The 18,004-nt window shown below is 31.3% G+C and overlaps 1 long non-coding RNA gene across 2 annotated transcripts; it reads left to right on the forward strand.

Moving 5' to 3' along the window:
• The first annotated feature begins 782 nt into the window (after positions 1-782).
• Positions 783-13,142, forward strand: LOC127698530 (uncharacterized). 2 transcript variants are annotated; one of them, XR_007980863.1, is made up of 8 exons: positions 783-965; positions 2,559-2,635; positions 3,069-3,132; positions 3,428-3,499; positions 3,904-3,975; positions 4,646-4,716; positions 11,717-11,829; positions 12,882-13,142. It is a non-coding gene; the product is annotated as an uncharacterized LOC127698530 (long non-coding RNA). The 2 variants fall into 2 exon arrangements; XR_007980864.1 differs by lacking the exon at positions 3,904-3,975.
• The last annotated feature ends 4,862 nt before the right edge of the window (positions 13,143-18,004 follow it).

The following is an 18,004-nucleotide window of genomic DNA, read 5'->3' on the forward strand; positions in this document are numbered from 1 at the left end:
AGACAAAGGAGTTACAGGATTGCATCTCCATTGTATTCACACAATGGGCCAAATGTGAATTTCTACAATGTGATCATTGGACTCATCTTAAAAGTTTGCTGTGATGTCTCCGTCCTACGCAGGCCAGATAAATTTTACTGCCCATGTCATGGCTTACCCTGCAAACAGAAAGAAACTGAAGAATAATGATAATGATATACATTTGATAATTGTTTGACCGTTTCCAGTTATTCATATTTAAAGACATTTACTGTTGCCAGTTCTTTATTAACAGTTGGAACACTTTTGAGTTGTGAACATTTGCTTGATTTTATAATTATGAACTTTCTGTGGAAAGAAATTAATCATGATTCCAAATGAAAAAAAATGACTGAACTGTATCTTTAAGCACATTTTTTTTAATTAATGGTGAGTAAAAATAATTGTTATTAGCAACTTTTGATTTTATTTTGTTACTTTTAATTTTAATAATTTTTTAAAAGTTAAATTTTTTTTTTTATTTTTTTGGTGTTTCCATTTTTCATTTTTGTCAGTCTCTAAAAAATTAACATTATATACTTCGTCTTTAAAACAATGTTTTTATTTTTACTGAACATAACATGTACAAAAATAAGCTTGTATAAAATTACAATTTTATGCTCACCACTGGGTTCCATACTCTGTTCTTCTTGTGTTATTTTTAGAACGAACTTTTCCCACGAAAATAGGTGACGTACTTGGCATCCAATGCCGATTTGTTTACACTAGATAGCTACTTCAGAAAACGACCTCCTTTTGTAGAGAGCATAAGATAGGGTAGATAACTCCAGGAAAAAAATGACTTTAAAATTGCTTAGGTCATCACTCTTATTACGCACGGGATGCACGACGGTTGGATATACCTATATCATTTATTGAACAACTTATTTTGACTTGAAAGGATATTGCATGCAGATCATAATATAATACAATTAATATAAATACAGGTAAAAATTATTTTTGAAGCATGTTATTTGAGAAAAAACGATTTTTTAAGGAGAGTTTTTGCGGAAGAAGGTACGAAGTTTTTTTTAAAAGTTCAAAAATTGTAATAAAGAATTGATTATACCTAAAAGTACCTGTATTTTTCGTATTACATAGGGACCAATTATTCTTGGATGTAATAGTTTTGACCAAAAAATTGTGTGTTAGTATGTGAAAAAAAAAAGTTTATTTTGAGAATGAAAGTTTGGTCCCCTAGATCTATAGTCATTTTTTTTTCTTCAAAAGAATGATAAACCTTGCCCAAAAAGGTTTTCATGGGGAATATCATTCAATGATGAAATCCTGTTTTCCAAATTTTATATAAAAACTTTGATATTGACAAAAGAAGGGGAAAGGGGGGGGGGGGGGTGTAGTCATTCAAAACCTAGCTGTCACCCTTAATTCATAATGAGTTGATTACTAACATGTGATTTAATATAAACCATTTCAATACAATCCCACTTTCAGTCTCTGATTACAATCCTTTCTTTTACCTTACAGATTATCAAATATGATTAACCTAATTGTAAGCTTTGCCTGAGGGTCACATACATGTAGATATATCTATGCAGCAATCAAGGATCAATATCAATGAGTATCATGAATACAATTCAAAGCCATGATCAATTGTCCTAATTGTTTAATGATTTATTTAAAACTAAATGACCAATCTTCCATATAAGGCTAAGGCATAATATAACTAACTAGATACATGTAGTGATGTACATGTTTATTGCAACAAATGACAACCTCATGAGTCATGACATATTGTAAATTTTTAATATACTGCAACAAATTACAACCTTATGTACTGTAAATGTATAAAGCAACAAATGACAACCAGAGTAGGATTTAGGGGCAGGGCCCCGGCCCTCCCTTTCCCTGTAAAAAATTGATTAATTATATAGAGAATCACTGAAGCATGACCAGAGCAGGACCCCTCTGAGGCAGTCAGTGGGCGCGGCCCATAAAATTTGTTGATCTGCCACTGACAACTTCATGTAGTGTACATCTGTATACTGCAACAAATGAGAACTACTGAATGACAAAATACTTATTTCAAATCTCATAATTCCATTTTTGTATTCTAATCATACAAAATGGAATTCTTTCGCTACACATCACATTTAACAACACATTCACATTTGCTTTAACTAAATGAATGCATTTCTCAGAACATTATTGATGTATTGCCATTATCATGATTATGCACTTCTCTTTTGAATTTTTAGTCCAATTAATTTCTGGGTTTTCAAAAATAAACAAACAGTTCTTATTGTCCCCTGCGAAACGCCATGCAGGGGACATATAAATACTGTCTGTCTGTGTGTGTCCGACAGGTCTTGTCACCTCATTCATGTGTACAATTGTAATGAAGCCTTTAATTCTCCTAGTTACAATGTATTCATTTTAATAAAAAGTTTTAAAGAACCCCCTAAATTATTTTGTATACTAGTCGCCCTTCCTTGAATAAATCAAATATGCCTAATGTGTGGGACATTGAAACTTAGTTCTTTTATTGATAAATGAATATATACTTTTATTTGTTCTTACAGATAATCAAGTTTCAAAGACCATATATATACATCATGTATAATGTTTAGAAGAAGTAATATTTGACATCACCTTTATGGTAAGTACCTTCTGTTATCAATATTTGAATTGTAGAACTATACAACAACTTATAGGTAGATAAAGGAAACAAGCATGCAATGGATACTGCTGTGTTTTTTTATTTGGAGTCACACACAAATTAATAATTATGTCCCTTATGCTTATTCTCATTAGATTAATCATTTTCTTGACCTGCTGATTATTTTTATTTAATGAAGGTGTGGTTTGTTTGTTTTCAGTTATTCTTTGGTGAAAATTAATAATTACGTCACATTTTCTTTATTTCCTCTGAAATTTATAAAAAAAAGTAGGCAACAAATTGCTAATGAAATCACATAGAGATAACACATCTTATTGCAGGTAGTTCCAAAAGCACATAATTATACAACTTATTTTGAAAACAAACCAGAATTCTAATTGATAAATGTATTTATACTTTATTTGTTTTACAGAGAATCAAGTTTATAAGACCACATATTAAGATACAGGAAATTTACATTTATTCTCGCTGAAAAGGTTAGTAGCTTTTACTTTTTTTAATTATAAGACTAGTGAAACTAGCATGCAATGTAATAATGCTTTATTTTCTCTCACATATTCATAGATATTTTTTAACTGAAGTAAGTAAAATTTGAATTCTTAAACACAGTTATGGCATACATTTAGTAATTGTTTGCAGATGCCAGACTCTTAACAAAGAGTTATTGTTCTTTAATATGCACTTTTTCAGATAATTAATCAACTTATTTACTTGAGGCAACCAATTTGAATTCTAATTGATAAATATATATATACTTTATTTATTTTACAGAGAATCAAGTTTAGAAGACCTTAATTATTTACATTAAGATACAGGAAATTTATATTTAATCTTGCTGTTGAGGTAAGTACTTAAATTTTTAGTTTTTTTAATTGTTAGATTATCATGACTATTCAATGGATAGATAAGTGAAACTAGCATGCAATGCAATACTGCTTTATTTGATCAGAGCCACATACAAAGAATCCATCCTAACACACAAAATAAAAAATACATTGAGTTACGTCCCTTTATCAATGAAGATCTGCAAATATTCATAGATATTTTTTAACTGAAGCAAGTAAAATTTGAATTCTTAAACACAGTTATGGCATACATTTAGTAATTGTTTGCAGATGCCAGACTCTAAACAAAGAGTTATTGTTCTTTAATATGCACTTTTTCAGATAATTAATCAACTTATTTACTTGAGGCAACCAATTTGAATTCTAATTGATAAATATATATATTCTTTATTTATTTTACAGAGAATCAAGTTTAGAAGACCTTAATTATTTACATTAAAATACAGGAAATTTATATTTAATCTTGCTGTTGAGGTAAGTACTTAAATTTTTAGTTTTTTGAAATGTAAGATTATCATGACTATTCAATGGATAGATAAGTGAAACTAGCATGCAATACAATACTGCTTTATTTGATCAGAGCCACATACAAAGAATCCATCCTAACACACAAAATAATAAATACATTACCACAACATACAGATCAAGTTTGTGTTACAGTGGATTCGCTTTCAGAAGCTCCTGCATGCGTAGTATATATCTCTGAATTAATACTATTTACCGACTTTAGAGAATAACATGAGCTTCACAACAGTTGACACATGTGGACAAACGTTTACCGTTCTGAAGTTATGCCCCTTTATAATTGGCCAAATTTCTGTTCCTAAACTTAAATTCTAATTGATAATATTAGTTACATGATGTGTAAGTGACCTAATACGATATATTGGGTCAGTAAATTCAATATGGGGTGAGAGCATTGTTGTTTTAATGAAGGGTTGTGGCATCATTTATGTTTTGAAAGGGAAGTAACTCCTTACTAACCCCATATGGTAACTAACCATGTATGGTTGCTAACTGTATATTTTTTAGGACACCCTATAGCAAATATACATAGTCACCACGTGTAGTCCTTTAACCAATCATATCTCTATAAATCTATAGGAGGTAAGATAAATGTATATATACTTTATTTATTTTACAGAGAATCTGCAACCTTAGAAGACCATATATTTATATTAGATACAGAAAATTTATATTTTACCTCACTGTTAAGTAAGTACCTTTTGTTTTCAATATTTTGATTGTAGAATCATACAATGAATTATGGTTAGATGAGGGAAACATGCATGCAATTCAATACTGCTGTATTTTATTTTAAGGCATAATTGAACAATCCATATTCTTACACCAAAACCGGTACACAGAGTTATGGCCCTTTATCAAAAAAATAAATTGAGTTATTTTTTTTAACATACAGATGATCCATAACATTCTATCAACAAACAAATATTTCATCTGACTGCTGATAAAAGCTTTGGCTGCTAATTAATTTCACGTTAGGTGCCAGCTAGATGACCAAAAAAGCTCTTTAAACACATAGTTTTTAATTCCTTGTTGCAACTGTTTATAAATATGAATTAAGGTGTATTATCTTTTAAGAAGTTACTTTAATCTGTTTTTACAGACAATGGCAAGATGTCAATTTTGGACTGAAGTTATTCCTTATTATACAAATGCTCGTGATGCCATTATGTATAGGTTTCTCTTTGGAGAATACTGTAATGTACTTCCAGATAATAATATTTCCGAGGAATTATCTAATGTTTGTACATATCAAGGAGATTGTGACTGTTGTAATTGTAGAAGAAGAGCAAGTACTATAGCGGCACCTAGTACAATTGATTCATCTGATTCTCTGTTTGCATTAAGCAACAGGTTTTCAGATTCAATTGAACTTTCATGGCAATCACAGGCTGTTCCTACTTCACCATCACATTTTAGTGATAGTGAAAGTTGGATAACCTCTGATTCCAAGGACATTGAAGTTCCTCACCAACATAATGAATCATTTGCTTCAATATTTGTTGAAAGCAAGTCGTTCTCAGTTGATGAGGAATTAGATTTAGATCAACATTGGTTAACTGAGTCATCAAATATCTCGAAGAGTTATGATGATTTAGATAGCCAATGTTTGTCTGATGGCGAACACATATTCAACCAACCCCTTTCAGAATCAGGTGGTCTAAGTATTGGTAATGGTGAAAGTCAGTGCTCAAATGATTATTTTTGTATACCATATCCAAAACTAGTTGATGCACGTTTCAGCAATACTGAAACTCAGCCTTCCATATATTTTAAGGATGAACTACCTTCAGCAGCAGGTGTATTAAGTTTCAGTGATACTGAAACTCAATTACCATCTGTTGTTGATGGCTTACCATCCCTAAAATTATTGGAAACAAGCTTTAGTGATGCTGAAACTCAGGCACCAGCTGGTTTTGTATATGGATTGCCTTTAGCATCAGATGAACCAAGTTTCAGTGATGCCGAGACTCAATGGCCAACTGATTTTGAAGGAGGAATACTTTGTTTCCAGAGTTTGGTAAGTGAACAGGATGAAGATAGTGATACAGATTGTTCATCCCATTCTGTTTCCCTTATCAAATTCAAGAAAATGAAGTAAAGTGGTGCAATTTTATGTGTTCCTTTTATATTTATTACATTTTTAAAAATTATGTTTTGCAAAATGCAGGCAATTAGACATGCAATCAATTTTAAATTCCAAACTAATGAGTACATTTTTCAATGGATTTTACTTTGAATTAATTTTTCGGTAATTGCATGTCTGAACAAATTGAATAAATAAATTTCTGTTTATCTCAGGACTCTTGTTTACATCTTATTTGTCTTCTATCAATGTCTATACAAAAGCTAGAGTATAACTATAACTGTGATAACGTCACATACATTTGGATTTAGATTTCTTTTTACTGTACTCTAGTTTTTATGAAGAAATAGCTACTTGCAATTTTCATACTATCACAACAGCTCTTTATTTTAAATAATGGTTATGAAAATATTTTAAAACTTTGTCAATTAAAATACATGTATTTATAAATATTTTTATGTGTTTGAAAACTTTTATCAGTCAGTCAGTTTGTTCTAAATCTGTGATGTTATATTGGTAAATTTTGAAATTGCAAACTCCGGGATATAATACACACTTTTAGCTACCAATGAAGAAAACCTAATATGGCAAATGAGCATATAATGTTTAATAATGGAAATGACTTCTAATAAGACCAGAATCATTTATATAAAGGAATTAAAATTTATTTGTAAGGTGAGAAATTATTCCCAAAGCTTTAATAAAAATCACATGCTTTTGATATTTGTTATTGCACAATATTTTCAATACATTTTACCACTATTTCAGGTTAAAAACTAATTTGGAATATGAATTATTTAAATTCTTTAACGTGTTTGACATTGATTCAATGATTCAATAAGCAAAACTTATCTTAGTGGTACTGGATATTCCAACACTTATGATGTTTTGCTAGAATCTTTACTTTTACAAATTGTCAGATCATTTACAAGAAATTAATTTAGAGTACAGTCCCTTTTATGTATTTGATATTACTTTTAGTTCATATAAAAAAAAGAACGTGTTATGGGTAACATGTATAAGGGATGTTTATTTTACGATTAGAATTGACAAAATGTGTCTTACTTACAGCACACTTTTTATACAAAGGTAATAAACTTGCACATAATGGATCACGTTCCTCCTCTTCCATTTCACATGGAAACTCTAACAAATAAACATGTGATCAAATTATTTCACGAAAGTAAAACGCATTTTAGAGCAGGAAGTCAGCGTATCCTGCATAGATGGGTATGCTCTTTCTTGAATAAAAATGAAAATGAGATACATTTGAGCAGTTTATTCAAAAGAATAAAATCCGTGATTGCCAATCTTCGAAAACTAAAAACCACACGAAGATATGAAGAAGCTGATGCATATGAAAAACATTTATTCCAAATTCCAAAGAGATTTCACATTAAACCAACCAGCACAAATTTGGACTCTCATCATAAACTAATCTCCCTGAAGAAGAAAGTTTCTGTTTTATACTTACAATTGGCAAATGAGAAGAAAAAGGTGAAAAGAAAAAATACTAAAATAACAAATTTGAAGAAAGAAATTGATTTTATTAAAGTTTTGAACAAGAGGCCAAAATCTACAACAAAGTACGTACAAACAGATGCAGTAAAAACATTACCTAAAATCAGCATGGGCTCCCAGTGTAATTTGACAAGGCTAGACAGCATGGAATTAAAGAATGAAATAACTTACTGGCAAAATGAAGTCATCAAAATCAACCAAATGAATGAACGAGATCAACCTTTACCATCGGTGAAAGAAAAAACTAGAGGAAATCCATTCTCCCATAAAATCAGGGAATGTGTATTGGCATGCATTTCGAAAAATGTGCCAATGCAAAATATTTCAGATGTGATTGGCAATATATGCAAAATTTTTAATGTAGAGGAAATAGACACTTTGCCCTCAGTTGCATCAATTCATAACATTTCACGAGAGGCCAAAGCAATATGCAATAAGCAACTTGAAGAGGCAATTAAACATTCTGACAATTTAACCATAATGAAAGATGCTACAACAAAACAAGGGAGACAATTTTATGGTGCGAAAATAAATTGCAGCACAGGAGAATTTACTTAAGGTAATTGATATTACTTTTAGTTCATGTAAAAAAAGATGTCTAAATAGTCTAATTCGGTTGGTCACAAATAGGGGTCCAACAACAACAAGGACCCCACCAAAATATAAACCTAAACTGTGTACAGGCCTTGCATGATTTCAATTATAGAGAAATGGAATGTTCACATTTTAAGATTTTCTATCTCTTCTGTCATATAATTTAGTTGTGAACTGTAAACATATTTAAGGTATCATAAAATTGATTAAAAATATGGGAAAAGAATGAAAACCATAACAGCCAGTGGCAAATATTTCATGCATATTCCTGACAAGACAGGATGAACACATAGTATTATTATTATATGTGAATCACCAAACATATGCTTTGCAGGATTAAAAGAGATATCAAGTGGGACGGCAGACAAATATGTAAAAGCGACATTAGATATGGTCAATGAGGCTTCAACCACTACTGAATTTGTTGGGAAATTAACGAACTGCATGACAGACAGGAGTGCGACCGAGTTGAAATCCAACAAGTTACTTAGCGAACTAAAAAAAGAGGAATTGACAAACGACAGTGAACTCAATGAGTTTCAGTGCTCCGTACACCCATTGTTACAATTTGCGGATGAAGTGGAAAAAGTTGCAAAGGAAATTGAAAAGAAGTATGATGTGAAGTTTAAGAACTTATTTCGAAACAAAGGCGAATCGTATTCTCATAATTTGATACGGTGTGTTTCCAAGTTATTTCATAGTGACAAAGTTGGAGACCCCCTTTTTTGTCGAAATTTTTTACGGCAAAATGATATAGTACATGTCCCTATATTAGACTTTGTGGGCAATCGCTTCAATACTCTATTTTATAATGCTTGTGGTACTTTTTACCTTAAAGATCTTCTGACATCATACATTACTTCTTCAAAAGATAAACCGAATTTTATGTTCACATCTATTCTGCAACTATTTGAGAATGAAGTCATAACAGCAATAATACAATCTATTGGAATCATCTACATCAAAATTACCGCTCCTTATTTTTCTTTGGCATCTCAGAACAAACCTGCACTGGAAATGGCAACAACTTACAACACTTTGGTTGATGAATTAGAAAAAATCGTTAAAAATCCCGCTTTACTTTTAGATACAGAATATATAATGTTTCCAGGTCATCCTTCGGAAATTTCTACTTTTAATATGGCAGTTTTAAAACCACTGGTAGCATATGCTACAGTTATAGAATGTCTTGGACAAATGGCATTGTCTATCTTAAGTAAATGCCGGAAATTTTTCACAAATTATCTTCCAGGAGGAAAATACCATAATCCATCTTTAAAAACAGTTAATGAGTCATCAACTTGTCCGTCTAATAATATTTCTTTAGAGAGAATGATGGGACAACTCGACCGCCAAAAAAACCATTTCACCCAACATAAGTTTGACGACAATAAATGCAAAGTTGATGTTGAAAAACAACAAGACAATGGCATGGCTAGGGGAAAAAAATGAGGAGGATAAAAGTATAATTATGGCCCAGGCAAGAAAAGATGCTGAAATTTTAAAAGAAAAATCTATTGCAGATCACATAAAAATAGAGCAGGAAAGGAGAGAAACTATCAAAGAAAGAATTGAAGAAAAAGAGGCAAAATTGAAAAAATCACAACAACATTTAAAAGATGTAATTAACCAAATTGACAAAATGGGGGGGAAATGGAAAAATGAATTTGAAATGAACAGCTATATTCAGGCATTGCAGTATAAAAAAGATAAGTTGAATGCTTTAAAAACCCAAATTTTATTCCGAAAAGATGTTGAAAAACAAATTTCTGACAAAACCCTGTTTAGAAGAAATTTAGATATACAGCAATTACAGAAAAATTTGATAAATTTGATGGAAGAAGAAAACAAAATAACAAATCTTAAGGATGCCATAGTTCCAATGGAGGTAGATGCAGATATCAATTTGAGTGGAATATTAAGTAACCATGACAACCCATCATCACCATTGCCAGCTTCTTCAACCGTAATTTCAAACCCTGATCAGTCACCATCTATACCTGAACCATCAACAGCTAATAATTCTCAGTCGCCATCATCATCATCCGTTCCAAAACGTAATCAGTCTGCATCTCCATCTGCACCAACACAACATGAATTAATTTCTAAACCACCATGCTGGTTTAACCAGAAGTACATAACACATACTTGGGATGAGGGGTCAGAATTGACAACCTACCATGGGAAAATTGTACATTATGCGGCACGCAGAAAAACTTTTAGGGTACAAAAAAATTTCAAATTTATCTGGCGTGCATGTAGACTCCTTGTTTCACATTTGTTTTAATGGTGTACTGAAAAATTAGACTTACATTGTCACCATGGGAAAATAATAATATAACAACCTTATTGAGGTGAACAAAATACCTTCCTTATTCATTGTTGAAGCATATATTCGCAAATGTTTTTATTTCATTTGATGCATGCAATTTTTAACACACACTTTATCATTAAATATATATATCATGTTACATCCAAGGTGTAGGATTACAACACATCATCACACCCCATCCCTTCACAAGTTATGGTAGGAACACGTGCAATATTTCACGCATTGTACAAACTTAATTTCAAGGGTTTACACACATTTACAGGTTGTATTTATTAATTATATATATAAAAAAGAAGATGTGGTATGATTGCCAATGAGACAACTCTCCACAAGAGACAAAAAAGACACAGACATTAACAACTATAGGTCACCGTACGTCCTACAACAATGAGCATATCCCATACCGCATAGTCAGCTATGTAAATGTATATATAGATTGTAGAATGTAGATACATGTAGATATATATATATGGAACTGCAATTATTCAGTATTTAAAAATAAATTCCAAGTCTATCTTTTTCCTGCTTGTAATTCCATTATACTCAATTTCCTAAAATTTTTCATGTTGAATATTTTAGCGACTTGTGTACAATGGAACTGATCAAATTGAAAGTTTAATATCAAACCATATAAACTTTGACAAGAAAAATTGAAGCCTACCACAAAAGTTGACTCTTTTATATGTTAATTAGCAAAATTTAATTCATTGCAATAAAATTACTGATATGGCTGCCATAAAGAATGACTACTTCAGTCTGCTCCCCTAAATGTAACAAAACACTAGTTTTATTTCACTGTTCAATAATGCTTTCATAGCTTAAGTTGTGGCTTTGTCATTGCTTTATTCATGCTGCATTTTGTCACTTTATGTTGCATTGCTTTTATATATTATGTTGCTTTGTGTTAGTTACTTTATGTTGCTTTGTGTTAATTTATGTTGCTTTGTGTTACTTCATATTGCATTTTTTAGTTTATGTTACTTCATGTCATTTTATGTTGCTGCTTTGTGCCAGTTAATTATTGTGTTGCTTTTATTTTATTTTTAAATAATGATTTGAGAAAATTTATTTGTTTACTAATACTGTACAGTGTTGTGAAATACGACTTTGAATCTACTTTAACAAAAGCTAAAATAAGAATATATTTCTTTTAACAGGTAATATATTGGAATGAACTGGAGGGCCAAATAGAGAACACAAACCTTGAAAAGTATGACTTAACAGTGAATGAATTGAAAAATGACATAAGTGAAGGGACTTTAAAGATTATGTAAGTGTTCTTCAATAACTATAAATTGAAATAATTTTAGATGTTTTCTTTTGAAATTACAAGGAAAACTTGGACATGTAGGAGTATGCCCATGAAGGACTCAAAATGACCCTTAAAATCAAAAATATATCCTAAAAATAAAAAAATAGAAAAGAATGTGTTGCTTAAGGTAGATAGGGTGTCTTCCTCCATCTTGGATTTTGAAATACCAGAAAACAATCGGTCTAGATCTTTAATAAAAGGTGCAAATTTTGAGAGTAGTAGGTAATTCATGTGTAAGAATTTTCATTTCAATATAGAAAATGACATATTTAATCATATTTTTGGTTGTATTTTACAAAAAAAACAGAATTCTTTTGTTTGATTCTATTTTTTCCAACTTTGCCACATAAGGGGAGGCAACTCAAATGTAAGGGCAGATAATTCAGATAAAGTTACTTTTACAATAGAATGTGTTAGGAATTTACCTGTTTTATTATGTAGCAAGAAAACGGGTCCCGTGACCCCATTTTTTCTTTTTCTTATCTGAAAGCATACTATTAGAGCAATCTTCTCATATTTTATCTCAAAATTCTATGGTGTAGTTTTCGTTTTATGGCAGAAAATTGGGTTTTCCATGCATAATCTATACAAAATCTGTCAATTTTGCACAACATGTAGCGTGAAAATAAGCCCCGTGACTCATTCTTTTTACTATTTTTTTTTAAAAAGCATGATATAAACTACATTTTGGCAAATTATTCAAAAATTCTATGGATTATAATTTAGACACCCCATCTACCTTAAATCTGAAGAGTTAGAAATAATGAATGAAAAACATAAAGAATAGAGAAACATGATCTCACAAAGTAAGAATAACAAATAAAGCTACCCATTCAGACAGTTTTAAAAGTGGTAATTTTAATTTAATTTGTAGAAAAAAAACTTAGAATTTATTAAAAAATGTTGACGATAAAAAAAAATCATTTGAACATTGAATCGAAGAATTATGTGATCACAATTTGTTCCATTGTTCTTTTCTGTCAACATAATAATTTTTTTTTATTTTTCAGATATTGATTTAAGAAAGAGACTATAGTTTATTTTAATCAAACTTTTTATAGTAAGTAATAAAAATGAATAAGAGTTATCTCTCTTTGCCAAGTCAATTTTTGGGAAATACCTATTTGTTACTATATAAAGATGCTTCAATAACGTCCTTAAAATAGCATCCAATCAAAAAGTGTAATATTTACAATTTAGGTGAAGGTCTCCAGGTGAATATTTTATGAAGAAAAGTAGATTGTAGTGAAGTTGAATTTTTTTCCTGAAGTAGCTACATGTAGCGTGACAAAGAGAGGCACGTTTTTCTTTACTGACTTTTATAATGCTAAAGAGAATTTTCCCTATATACACAATATTTTCAAGAAAGTACAATGAAATCTTAGTCATACAACTCCTGATCACTCCTCTGTTTTATAATTTTTCGACAGGTAACATACTCTGTGGTAGGACATCCTAGTACCCGGTCAAGTAGGAGCAATCAAAAGAAGAAAATTAAACATATAATCGGTGTATTTTGGTGGGAAAGTTTATTTTTTCCGATGCCTTTGACATGTATAGAAAAAAATAAAGCAGTTAATTTCCCCCCTAAATTGTACCGATTGTAAGCTTGATTTTACTTCTTTAGATTGCTCTTACTTGACCGAGTACCAGGATTTCCTACCACAGAGAAGGTAACCTGTCGAAAAACGTTAACCTCCGGAGTCAAAAGTCGGTAATATGCAAATAATATCTTGGCCGAGTCAACAGGTAATTAAACGGAAAGAAATCATTTTGTATTCCGAATTATTCCCCAGCTAACCCAAAATGAATATGCATAAGGGAGAATTACAAACTACAGTTTGGATATAACCTTTAATTACGACAGAGAGCAATATTGATGTGGTATGATTGCCAATGAGACAACTATCCACTAGATTTTGTTTCATAAGGCTAATTCAGTTGATAATAAATATGGGTTAATTCGAAAAATCCATGAAACTTAGACTGAATCAAAACAGTTTGAAGGCCAAAACAAATAAGATGTTGAATAGCATTGAAAACCACAAATTCCGAAAAGTTGAACCAAATACAGCTAAGGCCATCTATGCCTCGGGTAGAAAAACCTTAGTGTTTCGAATCATTCAAAGAAACTCATCATGGATACCAGGATTAAAATTATGTACGCCAGATGCGCGTTTCGTCTACAAAAGACTCATCAGTGGCGCTTGAATAAAAGTTTGAAAGGTAAAAATTTGATAAATAGAAAATTTACAGAAATTGTCCGTGTTATTGATATTTTATGTCAACACAGAAGTGCCGACTACTGGGCTGTTGAAACCATCGGGGACACGACGTCCACCAGCAGTTGCATCAATTGTTTATGTCAATGTATATCACTTATTGTAGTAATGAATTCTTCGCACTTACGGAAAATCTGAAGAACAAATCATTGCACACAATGCATTGTAATTTGAAAAACCAATATTTTACTAATGCCTTGATAAAATTTCAGGGGATCCATTTTTAAACTAAATTTCAAATACGTCATTTATATTTTAAAATATACTTGATCAGTGACTGTTACTCCCTGTAATAAAAATCTCCCTTGCTTTCGAATAGTGTATAATTTAGGCGTATGTAAGATGGTGCATAAAATGAATGTTAATGTCACTGCACCATAATACACGGAAATTCGAATTACTATATAATATATAGTCACCGCTTTCACAGATGGGGAATTAAGTTCTTGATCAAATTGACCGAAAAATTAAAAGAAAAACACACCAACATCCCAACACACTATTGCATCCACGAATGAAATACAATTATGTTGAAATTGAACTAAAATGAACAATAGCACTATAAAATATAAAAAAGCACATATATAAAGATACATGAATAATACACAATAAAAAACAAATCACCACGATCGGAATATCCGTTACCCAATCCACTAGAATGACTGCTTCTAGTTTTATATTGAACTTTGATGTATTCTGAAAGCATTGCCTTTGAATTTTTTTATCTACCGTAACAATTCAACATGGATATTCTCTCATCATGGCTATAACGAATTTTATTTGTTTAGATGAGTTGTTGCGTTGTTTTACAGACTGCTTAGGGAAACCTGTATCGCGTCTACCATAAGTTGGTTTGTTTACCTCTAAATTATAGCATTTTTTCTCATCATAACTTGCAGAGGACGAAGAACAACTATATTCAAAAGGACTTGGGCAATACACGAAGTAGACAAATCATAAACAAGGAGGCAATTTAACTACTAATGTTATCACTACCACTTTGGTCATACCTCTGCTGGTGGACTGTTAGTCCTTGAAATCCAACAATGTAGCCGGAACTTCGATAATGGCATGAAAATATGGATAGTGTTTTATTGAAATTTGATGTTGTGAACTTTTGGAAATCAAGGAATTATCTCCCTCATGCTTAGCACTGCTTCTTTGTCCGGGTTTTGCTTAACTTTTAGACATTTGATATGTTATCGCCTCTTCAAGGTTTATATTAGGTTTAAGATTTTCAAGCATTTGGTCTCGAGCATTACTGAAAAGACATTTATGTTCGAAATACTTATAAGGTGCAGTTAAATCGGTACCGTCAGTATTATTTTTTCTTTAGAAGGTAAACCGTAAACCTCAGCAAGGAACAAACCTCATTGAGACATTAGAGAGCAATCCTTCTTGAAAGCTTATATTTAACAAAGTTGTAATTTTCAAGAACAGTATATAGACTGTTTGTGAATTCGAAATAATGATACTAGCTAACAAAACTACATGTGAAATTTAAATGAACACTATACGTGTTTAGAACGTACATTTTCTTTGCAGACTTGTACTATAAAAATTAAAGCAAACAAAGATAACAATTTCATGCAAGCCGTGTAGTGGAGAAGACCGCTGATACTTTTATATGTTTACTGTTGATTTGCTATTCCGTCGAAAAAAACATTTAATATAAATTTCTCAACAGTGATTCTTAACTTAATAAATTTTAAAATGTTGCTGGGAACGTTTGTATGGAGTTATTTATGTTTTAGATATATAACAACGTGGTACAATATATATTTAAAATTAAGATCCATTTATTACATCGGTGATCAATTTATTTGGTAATCGCCAATGGCAGTCAGCAGGGTTTAAGAACATTGGTTGTTCGACCTGTTAGTCAAATGCGTTTTGTTAAAATATACTCTTTCACTTTTTTGGTCTTTTGGGAAATGTTGTTTGTGCTGTATTTAGACCCCTCTAACAAGAAATTTGTTTTGCATGCACACGTATAAAAATTGCGGTTTTTATCCAACGCAATCATAGGTTTGAACGTTGTTTTCAATTTAGACTTGTTTATATATATATATATATATATAGAGAGAGAGCAAATTTCGTAAATTTACAGATCTAACATTGTTGGGCTGATGTTTAGACGAGTTATATATATATATATATATATAAGTTACCGCTCTTCATCTTAACAACAACATTCTTCAAGGCACCTATTTCCATAAAATCCGTAAAAACAACGAATCTGTACAACTTTTACTAGCGTAAGAATAATTATGTTCCTTTGGGGGCATTCTGTATTAGAAAACATGGATGATAATGATATAGGTTTTACACGTCCAGGATCATCCATAAAATACATTTCAGGACAATAACATGTTAATTTGATATGATAATGAACCATCATCATCGCCCATGCTATTTATGTATTAAAATGACACGATGAGCCGGATATTTAACGTGCTTGTTCACAAGGCAACAGTCTGTTAGAAGACATTTCATCCTACCCGGACACATTATTCCGACTCCAAGCGACTAATTTGTGTTCTTACACCTAAATTCCACGTGCTTAGCGGAGCAACAAAACGATTTTTTAAGTCTTTAGTTATATCCGGCAGAAAATAGATCCAACGACCACCCGCACTCAAGGCGGGCATGCTACCACGAGACCGAAGAGGCAGATAGAAAACAAGAAGAGCGCAATATCGTATTCAACAATACCTGAATACTAATAAGAGTAGTTTAATTTTTTGTGTTCAGAAGAAAACAATAGTCGCTATAACGCCGTTGGTACAACAGATTTCATTAAAGAATAAATTCCAACCCAACACACACACACACGATATACAATATAATATGAAAACGAATAAAAACAAAAACATATTTGTGGAATGCGAAAATTGGAACGAGAAAAATGATACATACAGGATTCAAGCTATATTCTCTGCAATATTACTTAATTAAATGTAAATTCGATATATAACCCTTTCAACATTGTATTATTCTTTAGAAACACACAAAAAAAGTCCCAAAGAACGCCATTCTTTTGGAAGTTTGCCAAAACATTTTTTCTGAAAATTAATGTATTTTTTCTCATCTTGGACTTGGTGTTTAATCAGTGGCGTAGTTTCCATTGAGGCAATGAGGCAAATGGCTCACCTTTTTCATCATTAAAAAAAGAGAGATAAAGAGAAAATTTGTATCATGTATATCATAGTATAGAGTACAGAGTGACGACGGTACCAAACCTTGACTTCTTTACCGTTTACACACGCATTCCTCATTATTAACTCTAAAACTTTTCAAGTCAAACGTTCTTTTATAAAAATGAACTAGGGGAAGGACTCATTATCTTTTTTAATGAACAGTATACTTTGTAAAAATAGTGATTCAAACAAAAGGTCATAACTGTGAAATTGACATGATGCTTGATTTTGTTGTTGACAACGTTACTTTTGATGAATGTAGTTTTAAACAGACACTTGGCATTCCTATGTGACAAACCGTGTTCTTCTTCCTACTGACATGTACCTTGGTTATAATAAGCAAGACTACATAGTTCCCCCAGTTATTATAATCCCTTTATCTTGTCCTACACGTATAAAGTTCAAGACAGTGGATCTGAAACTTTAATATCACCAAAATCTGAACAAAAACATTCTACAGGAGGTCGTGCATCTGATTCTGTTGGTTATTTTTGTTTTGATCCGGACAGGTCCGTAGTTTTTAAACAGCAGATTCATTGAAATCTATTGATTTAATGCTCACCAGAAAATACTATTATTTCATGATACAATTTTTAAATCTGAATTTTTCATAGACAGGATCTTTGTGCCAGTGTGACAAATCAAAATTAT

Source organism: Mytilus californianus, unplaced genomic scaffold (assembly GCF_021869535.1).
Source record: "Mytilus californianus isolate M0D057914Y unplaced genomic scaffold, xbMytCali1.0.p SCAF_4, whole genome shotgun sequence".
In the NCBI taxonomy this organism is placed as follows: domain Eukaryota; kingdom Metazoa; phylum Mollusca; class Bivalvia; order Mytilida; family Mytilidae; genus Mytilus; species Mytilus californianus.